This window comes from Convolutriloba macropyga, chromosome 11 (genome assembly GCF_964194025.1).
Source record: "Convolutriloba macropyga chromosome 11, txConMacr16.3, whole genome shotgun sequence".
Taxonomy (NCBI): domain Eukaryota; kingdom Metazoa; phylum Xenacoelomorpha; order Acoela; family Convolutidae; genus Convolutriloba; species Convolutriloba macropyga.
The window spans coordinates 25,135,044-25,144,227 of NC_134478.1; positions in this window are offsets into that span (position 1 = coordinate 25,135,044).

Sequence of the window (9,184 nt, forward strand, 5' to 3'; positions counted from 1 at the left end):
GTGATGCCATTGCTGGAGTGAAGAACTTTTATGAATTTCTCGCAATCTGATTGAAACAAAAACGTTTTGCTTCTTATTTGAGGCTATGCAGTCCAAAACTACTTGGCTGTCGGACCAGAGAAAAATTTGATCGAATGTCAGTGTCATTTTTCTTTGGATCAGTTGTAGAAGGCGCTCACCTATAACAGCGGCTAATAGTTCCATTTTTGGCACACTTATTTGTTTAATGGTAGCAACTTTGCATTTTCCCATGAGAAAACATGCTTGTGGCGGAGTGGTTTGACGCCTATTGGTTGTACGGAGGTAAGCAACGGCTGCCATAGCTGCCATTGAGGCATCCACAAATATATGAAGTTGGCTGCTTGTGATTTTAGTGAAATTGTGAACAATTCTTGGTATTCGGATTTCGGGCATTGCAAAGTAGCTGTTTAGAACTTTCTGGAGGTCATGGTGTAGTTCATGTGGTATCAAATCATCCCATTTTCTTCTAAGTTTCCAAATCTGCTGCAAAACCATTTTGATTCTAATTGTCAGGGGAGACAACAGACCGAAGGGATCAAAGATTGAAGATATCAAACTGAATATTTTCCTTTGTGTGTACAATGTTGCATCTTTAGGAAATTGTTGTAGGGGAAACATGACAAAATCGTCAGTTGCTATGTTCCATTTTTGACCAAGGACTCTTATGATCTCTTTTGTTTCGTCTTTGTCGTCGAAAAAGATTTCAGCTAAGACATCTGGTTCGTTCGAAACAAATTTTGTCAACCTGACGCCACCATTTTTCAGGCATCTTGTTGTCTGTGATATGACTTCTTTGGTTTCTGAAATTGTTGGCAGGGACTGAATGCAGTCATCCATATAAAAGTGGTGTTTAATAGCGTTCAAGGCGGCTGGAAATTCACTTTTGTTCTCTTCTGCACATTTATTGAGCATATAAATTGCGCAAAATCGTGAACATGTTGCGCCAAAGATTAATCTATTGAATTGGAATTGTCGAATGGAGTTGTCTATCATCCAAAAGAAACGAAGAGAAGACTGGTCTTCTTGTCTCACGGCAATCTGCATAAACATTCCTTCGATGTCTGACAAAACAGCAACCGGGTGTTCTCTGAATCTCAACGGCACTCCAACTAAGTTATTTAGCAAATCAAGACCAGTTAGAAGATTTGAGTTCAGTGATTCACCGCGGAATTTTGATGCTGCCTTGGCAACTCTTCTCACTTTTCCGGGTTTGTTTGGGTTAGTGACTGGATGGTGGGGTAAGTACCATATCGACTCTGGGGGTGGTGCTTGCATTTGGACTTTCTTGACAAAATTTTCATCCAAGTCTGTTTGGAGTGTCTGGTTGTACTTCTGATTGAGACCGGGATCGTTTTGTAGTCGTTTTTGTAGACTTTTTAGTTGACTGACTGCTGAGAATTAGTTATTCTTGAGTTTCTTTACAGGTTTCCAAGGAAGGCCAATCTGATATCTTTCACCGTTGTGACAGATTGAATTTTCCATTGTTTGCACTGCTAATTGGTCTAGTGAGCTGTCTTCAATGCTTCTATTTTCCAGAATCTTTGAATCAATTCGTCCAATGGTTCTTCTTCAATGTCTTTCCGGCAGACATGGTAAATGAATGGTTGGCGAGGGGGCTTGTTTGCGTTCATTGTTTTAGGAGATAGCTCGTACTCTCCAGCGAGAGTCCAACCAAGCTTTATTTTTACGCCGAATGGACGCTTTTTGCTACCTTGGATTACGTCAACTGGATGTGTGAAGGCAAACGTATTGACACCAAGAAGGGCGACTATTGCACCGTTGGCTATGTCAAGGAAAAAAATGTGACTAAGTTCCTTGAAGGTGTGGCATAATTGATTGAGTTCAAGAACGTTAGCGGGTGATACATTGAGATATGTCGTGCTATAGGCTCCTGCAATGCTGAAGTGTTGATTGTTTTGTCATAAGGCGTTACTGTCACTGTTTCACTAATTTTGGACAGTGGCTTTTCATGTTCAGTGTTTAGGTAATGCAGAGTTGTTGATGCTCGTGCTTCGCAGGGAAGCTCAAGAAAGCTAGTAACTTTATCCAGCAGGAGGGTGAACTGGCTTCCGGGGTCAATCAAGGCGTAGGTATCAAACACTTTACTTCCGTTTACAAAGGAAACTGGTATTATTTGTAGTTGTTCATACCATTCAGGAGGAGGAATTGTATTCCGGTTGATACTGAAGTTTTGGGTCAGATTCGAAGCATTCAAACGGGCGCGTTGAATATTTTGTTGCTTTGATTGTCTTTTACCAGAAAACGATTGACCGTATCTTGTCTGCTGGCTCTTTGTACTGCTGACAGGGTCAGTATTTTTGTTATGATTTTGTTGTTGAAAGGATGGCTGTGTTTGGGGGCTTGCTAGATTTTGTGTCGGCTGATTTAGATTGCTTGTTGAGAAGGCAGCGGTGGGCCGCCTAACTTGTTTTGAAGGATCATGCAAAGTTGTGTGGTGAAATTCTTTGCATGTTCGGCATCGTTTTGTGGACGGACATGACTGCTTAAATTGTTTGTTGCTTAAACAGTTCGAGCAAAGATTGTTCTTGCTCACAATGTCATACCTTTGGTCTGGCGCACATTTCTGGTACTCAGGGCAAGTTGCGAGTATGTGACTTCCTATGCATTTCTCGCAACACTTGTTTGACTGATCAGCATCTTTACGCGGAGGAAAGGGTGGTTGACCATGCTGGTTTGCAGGGCAACTTGAGTGCAATGAATTCGGTTTCCAGTTGTTTTGTGAATTATTAGAAAATTGATTCATAGCATTGCTGTTCCTATTATCATTGTTGTTGTTAATTCTGCTAATGCTATTACTGTTTTGACCGAAAGTGTTCCAATTATTAAACGGCTTATGAACATTTTCTCTGTTGATTTTGTCGTACACTTGGGCCTGTACTTCAAGCCACTTCTGAAAATCAGAGACGGTTGGTTGATTTCCAATTGATGTTATTGTATACTCTGTCCATTTTATCAGTATATTATGTGGAAATTTTTTTTGCCTTTTTCATCAATGTTGAACCTTGCAAGTCGGCTTTGAAGCCTAAATATTCAAAAGCTTGCACTAATCGTTTGAGAAAAGAAGCGAAGATACGAAACTCTGTTTGTTGTAGTCATTGTTCGGACGCCAGGCTTCCAGTTGATTGATGAAAGCATTCACAACAATGCTGGGATCTCCAAAGTCATCCATGAGCTCTTTCAAAGCAATCGCGTAGTAAGCTGCGTCACACGAGTAGGTTGGAATTTTTTCTATGACCGAGTTCTGTAAGTATGTTATACGGTGTGTATCCGTAAGGCTAGTATTATTGTGAACTAGGTTGAAAAAATTGTTTATCCACTCATGGTATTTCAGTTGGTTACCATTGAAATTTGATATTGTTATTGGTGGAAGTTTAGTGGAATTTTTGTTTGTGGTTTGTAAATTAAAAATATTTTCAGACGGGATTGTTTCTGTTTGTATTTCAGTTCGTGGCTGAAACAGTTGCTTTCCAGAAAAAGACCAATCTGGAATTTGCTTCGAATTTCCCGAAAAGTTTGGTTGGCTAATATGTTGAATAAAGGGGTGAAGAATGGCTGTTTGGTAGTTTGTAAAGGGATTTTCCGGAGTAAGCGGACAATTAGGTGGCTGAGATGATTTACAGCAAACAAGGTTGGTACTTTGGTTGTTGAGTGTTGTATTGGAGGGGAAAACAATTCCATCGTTTGCTTCTTCCGTTCGCTTTCCATTGCTCAAATGAACTCCAGTTGGGTAAAGTGGGTTCTGAAATCGTTGAGAAACGTTTGTTTGCGCTACTGTTGGTAACGACATTGCTGACGCCAATTTTCCACTGTTCTGGTTTTCACTTAATGGAACAGCTGAAAATTGAGTGTTTGAAACAGTTTGAGCAGTTGCACTTTGATTTATGTCAAAATGTAGGGGATTGTGGCGACTGTCTTCGTAACAATATGGATTTGGCGTGGTCTCATTTGTCACTCTATTTGTTCCTTTTTCTGATTAAAATTGACGCTGAAGCATTTGCTCATTCAAATTGCATGAACTTAATGTTTGGTATGTATTGGTTTTGTTAACTGAGCAGTTATGTTGAAGTGTGTTTTGTAAATTTAATGCAAGACGTTGTATGTTTTGATCTTCTCTTATGTTATTTAGGGGACAAAAGACTTTTCTTTTCGTCTAACTGTGGCATTTGCTGGATGATTCATTGGCATTTCGGGCAATGTGATCAGCTTTGAACTAGAGAACTGGTTCAATTCTCCAATTGATGAGTGAATTAACTCCGGCTGGTTATCAATAGATTCAACAGGAAATAAGACTGCAGTTTGATTCATTGGAATGAAGGGTTGTTGAATTGAAGCAAACTGGTTGAAAGTATTCTCTTGCTCTCTGATAACAACGTTGTGTTCTCGAGATTGAGGATTACTCAAGACAAATCTGTCTTGAATGTTTGCTCTGGATAATAGGTTGATGCTGGTGTTGGGGCTGCTAACAACGACATTGATTGATTTATGTGTTCAACCAACGTAAAAATTTTTACTGATTCTTCAGTCAATTTTCTAGTATCCTGCGCAAATTTTCTGTTGCTCTGAAGAAATTTGGAGAGAAGGTTGGGTTTATTTTCTCCTTGCGGAAGGAAAAACTATGGTTTTGCCGGTCTAAGGGGCACTGGAGGGGAGACATCGCTGGCAGGGTTCTTTACTGTCACTTTGTTTTGCTCTGAGTTTTGGGAAACCGGTGTCAATCGATGCGACTCGAGCTGTCTTTTTGAGGACTGTGAGACGCAGCTGATGTCATCGCGCACTCGAGTTGATGATTGACTCAATTGACCCTCATCGTCGAGACTGTTGACTTCTAGTTCCAATTTTTTTAGACGAGAGATCAAGTTCGATTGACGTTTCATGACTGAGTTTATGCTACCTGAGCTTACTTTTTCCATCATGATGCTGTCAAGGTTTGTCTTCAGTTCTTCAACGCTCTCCTTGATTTTGTTGACCAACAAAGAAAGAGTGCGGAAGCTTTTTCTCTGCTCAACGGATGTCTGTAAGAGATCAAGCTGATTTTTTGGTACGCGCGTGTGTACCGTTGATTTGTTTAGCCAAACAAGACCAAATAATTGCTTTCAATTATTTGGTCGCGGCTAGTATTATGCAATTAAGGTCAAAGAAAACACAAACCTCTTTGTAGGTTTTTTTTGTCAGAAGCTTTTCAGTAATTTTCTTTGTGTTCTTTTCGGTTTTGCAGAATGGCTATATAGTTTTTTAAATTGTTTTGTAATGAACTGCGGAGGTATATAAAATAGCTTTTTTTTGAATATTGATTGATTTTTTCTTTAGTAGGAAAAAAACGTTTTTTGATTTTTATATAACAAAGAAACAATTTTGCCACTTTTCTGTTGCTTCTATGCAGTTTTGCAAGGGGATGAAATAAATTTTCAGATTGTTTCAAACAAACAGAAGGAGCTAATTCGAACGCTTTCTTGTTATCTTCTGAAAATTTCCAATAAACATTAGAAAAATGTTTTTTGAGTCTTTTAGGTAAAAGAAGCAAATTTGCAAATTTCAATATGCCTCTTTATAAGTTTATATATTCAATTAACAGATTTTGAAGCTTGTTTTCCAACAAACCCAGGGGGCTAATCAATGGGTTTTTTGGGTTTATTAAAAGGTTTTCCCTAAAACGTTAGAAAAACTTTTTTTGATTTTTTGAAGTCAAGGAAGCAAATTTTGTCAAAATTGAGTTGCTTCTTTACAAAATTGCAAAATCGATAAACTGATTTTGAAGCTTATTTTCCAACCAACCCAGGGGGGCTAATCAATGGGTTTTTGGATTTAATAAAAAGTTTTCATTAAAACGTTAGAAAAACGTTTTTTGATTTTTGACGCTCAACAAAGCACTTTTGCGACTTTCTCAGTTTTTGAGCAAGAATTTTACATAAGGTGTTCAACCAAAATAAAGTTGATTTTAAGTCCAACTGAAGTGTTCTATTCAAATAAAATGTTTACTTTCATGTAGATATTTTGCGACAAATTGAGAAAATTGTTTTTGAGTTCTTCCGATGCAAAAAACGCTATATCGTTTTTTCAGGCAATTTGTGTGTTTGTTTTTCGTTAATTGCTGACTTGTAGTTGCTCACGGCTATTTATTTCATAAACCATTCACCAAAAACTTGTTGGGGGACAATTTTTGTGTGTTTGAGATTTTTTGTTGCAAAAAAATCACGTTTTTTTGTATACATCTAACCGGGGAAAGGAATTCTGAGGTGACGTCTGGAACCTCGGGCGATCATCTCTTGGTGACGTCTGTAACCAAAAAAATCTTAGGCTTTCTTGGTCGCGTGACGTCTGAAAACCCTTGAAAAAAAACTCTTCGTCTTTGTTTGGCTCGTCTGCAATAAGAAACTCTTCCTCTGTCGTAGTCTTGGATACTAGTCTTCGGGTGGGCTCATGCCCCCTCTTTGTTTCAAAAAAAATTAAATTTAATTCCGAAGGTTTTATGTCCTTATTATCAAAGTGGATGGTCACCCAAATTATGTTTTAAAACATATCTTTAGTCTAATCATTTGTTAAAAGAGCACGTCTAAGTTTCACGTTGTTGGACAAAAGAGTCAAGTTTTTGTTGCAATTTTGGCGGTTTTTAGAATCATCTTGAAAGTTTCAATAACATTGGCAATACTTACAAAAAAGGGAATGACGTACACGGGCTCGAACCTCTCACCTCCTAAATTTCAACAACTTGTTACTCCGCTGCGCCATCTGTCACTTACCTCAATGGTTTTTCCTGAGAATTTAAGATAAAGATTTGAAATTAGCGCTGTGAAGTTTTGTAAGATTTGCGATTTTAGCGCTGAAAAAATTTTTTTCACCGCAATCTAGTGGTAGCGGTGAAAAATTATTTTTCATCGCATTCTGCTGGTAGCGCTGAAAAATTTTTTTCACCGCATTCTGCTGGTAGCGGTGAAAAAATTTCTTTCACCGCTTAAGCGGTTGAATAATATTCTTCACCGCTTAAAAGTATTTTTTCAGCGCATTCATTGCATTGATCGCAAATCTTACAATTTTACTCAAATTCACCGCAAATTTTACATCTTTTAGCAATTTTTAGCGTTGACACCTCGACCTGGGATTCTGGCTTTAAGGAATTTATTTTGTTGAAAAGAGCTATGGGACCAGGTCTCATCCTAACGGTGATTGCTGTCTATCGGCTAAAACAGTTATGTCCACTGGATACGCTATCAATTTGGCAATTCAAAGGAATGTTACTAATTGCCCAAATTTTCTCCCAAGTTTGTTTCTAGAATGTCTTTATCTGTTTGTCTCTCGCATTGTCAGTCCTAATTCACCATACGAGATTTAATGTTTCATCTGAGTTGATATGTCTTTGGTGAAATAAATTTTAATAGTGTTTGGCTATATTACTATTGTTACTAAATTTTCCACAAGAAGGTCTAATGTCCAATTGAGTTCGCAGACAGAAAATGGGATTCTTTTGCAGGGTGTAATTCGTGTTTCGATATTGATCTGCATTTGTGATACGACTTCGTTGAGTCACATTGGCTGTAGAAATTATAGAGTTGTATGAGCTTTCACTTAAAACTAAGGATTTTGTGCTTCGCTTAGGCTGACCATCTGGGGACTGACTATCGCTCAGAACTCTAACAAATTGAAAGGAGTGTTTTGACGGCTCGCAGACTTCTATTGGAGGTGTCTTTTGTCCCTACGCTGCTCTTCGCGGCTCTAAGAATCTCTAGTTGGAATAATGAATTGATTCGAGTAACCAAATAACATCAAATGAATAAACAAGAAATCTAAAAGATCACAAAATCAAATCAAAAATCAACCAGAGTTTTATTATAAAAGATGGTTCACAACTTGAACTTTGCAACCAAACTCACAACTAAAAAGCTACTTTTTTCTCTATTCTACAAACTCTCCATTAGGCCGCTTGATAACTGCGGTTCTCCGGTATTCTCTGGTGATCTGAATTCCAATGGCCCAAACCGATGTTCTGGTTTAATCAAGTCATATCTACTACCTCAACAACGTTTTCGTTATCAAAACCTCTCTACAGGTCAACTCCTAAGCTACAGCGGTTATCATGGTACTGTTTTGGTGATGTTTTTGTTCTACTCCTTAGTAAATAATCAAACAACAACATTCAAGAAAGTCCAAGCAAACGAATCTGTTCACTTCGCATTATTGACCTCATTAGTTATGTCTTTCTTACATTAATTTTGTTGAGTTTTAAAAAGAACAATCAAATAACCTGAACGCTTTCTTTATACATTGATGAATTCTACTCAAGCTATTCAAACTAAAACAAAATCAGTATCTGTCTGCTGACGCTAACAAACAATGAATCGGTCATCTTCAAGGCCTCAGAGTTGTTCCAGCTCATTTCAGACTATACCTGTGAAATAGTTTCTCAATTCACCCTCCAAAAATCATATTATCATAATAAAACTATGTACATCTATATATCACTCTCTAAAACATTGCGGAATTAAAGTTGGGAAAATGAAAAGGGAAATATGCAATTTGTCACATCTCAATGGTACGATTGCCGCTCTAGAAGTTGAACATCAGATTTTACGAATTCTACACTCCTTTTTTTCTACACTGTTCTTCTCCTGAATAATTGCTAAAGCTGGCATTTGACCTAAGTCTTAACCAACATCAAAATTAATGAATGGTTGGCGAGGGGGCTTGTTTGAGTTCATTGTTTTAGGAGATAGCTCTTACTCTCAAGCGAGAGTCCAACCAAGCTTTGTTTTTACGCCGAATGGACGCTTTTTGCTACCTTGGATTACGTCAACTGGATATGTGAAGGCAAACGTATTGACACCAAGAGGGGCGACTATTGCACCGTTGGCTATGTCAGGGAAGTAAATGTGACTAAGTTCCTTGAAGGTGTGGCATAATTGATTGAGTTCAAGAACGTTAGCGGGTGATACATTCAGATATGTCGTACTAAAGGCTCTTGCAATGCTGAAGTGTTGATTGTTTTGTCATAAGGCGTTACTGTCACTGTTTCACTAATTTTGGACAGTGGCATTTCATGTTCAGTGTTTAGGTACTGCAGAGTTGTTGATGCTTGTGCTTCGCACGGAAGCTCAAGAAAGCTAGTAACTTTATCCAGCAGGAAGGTGAACTGGCTTCCGGGGTCAATCAA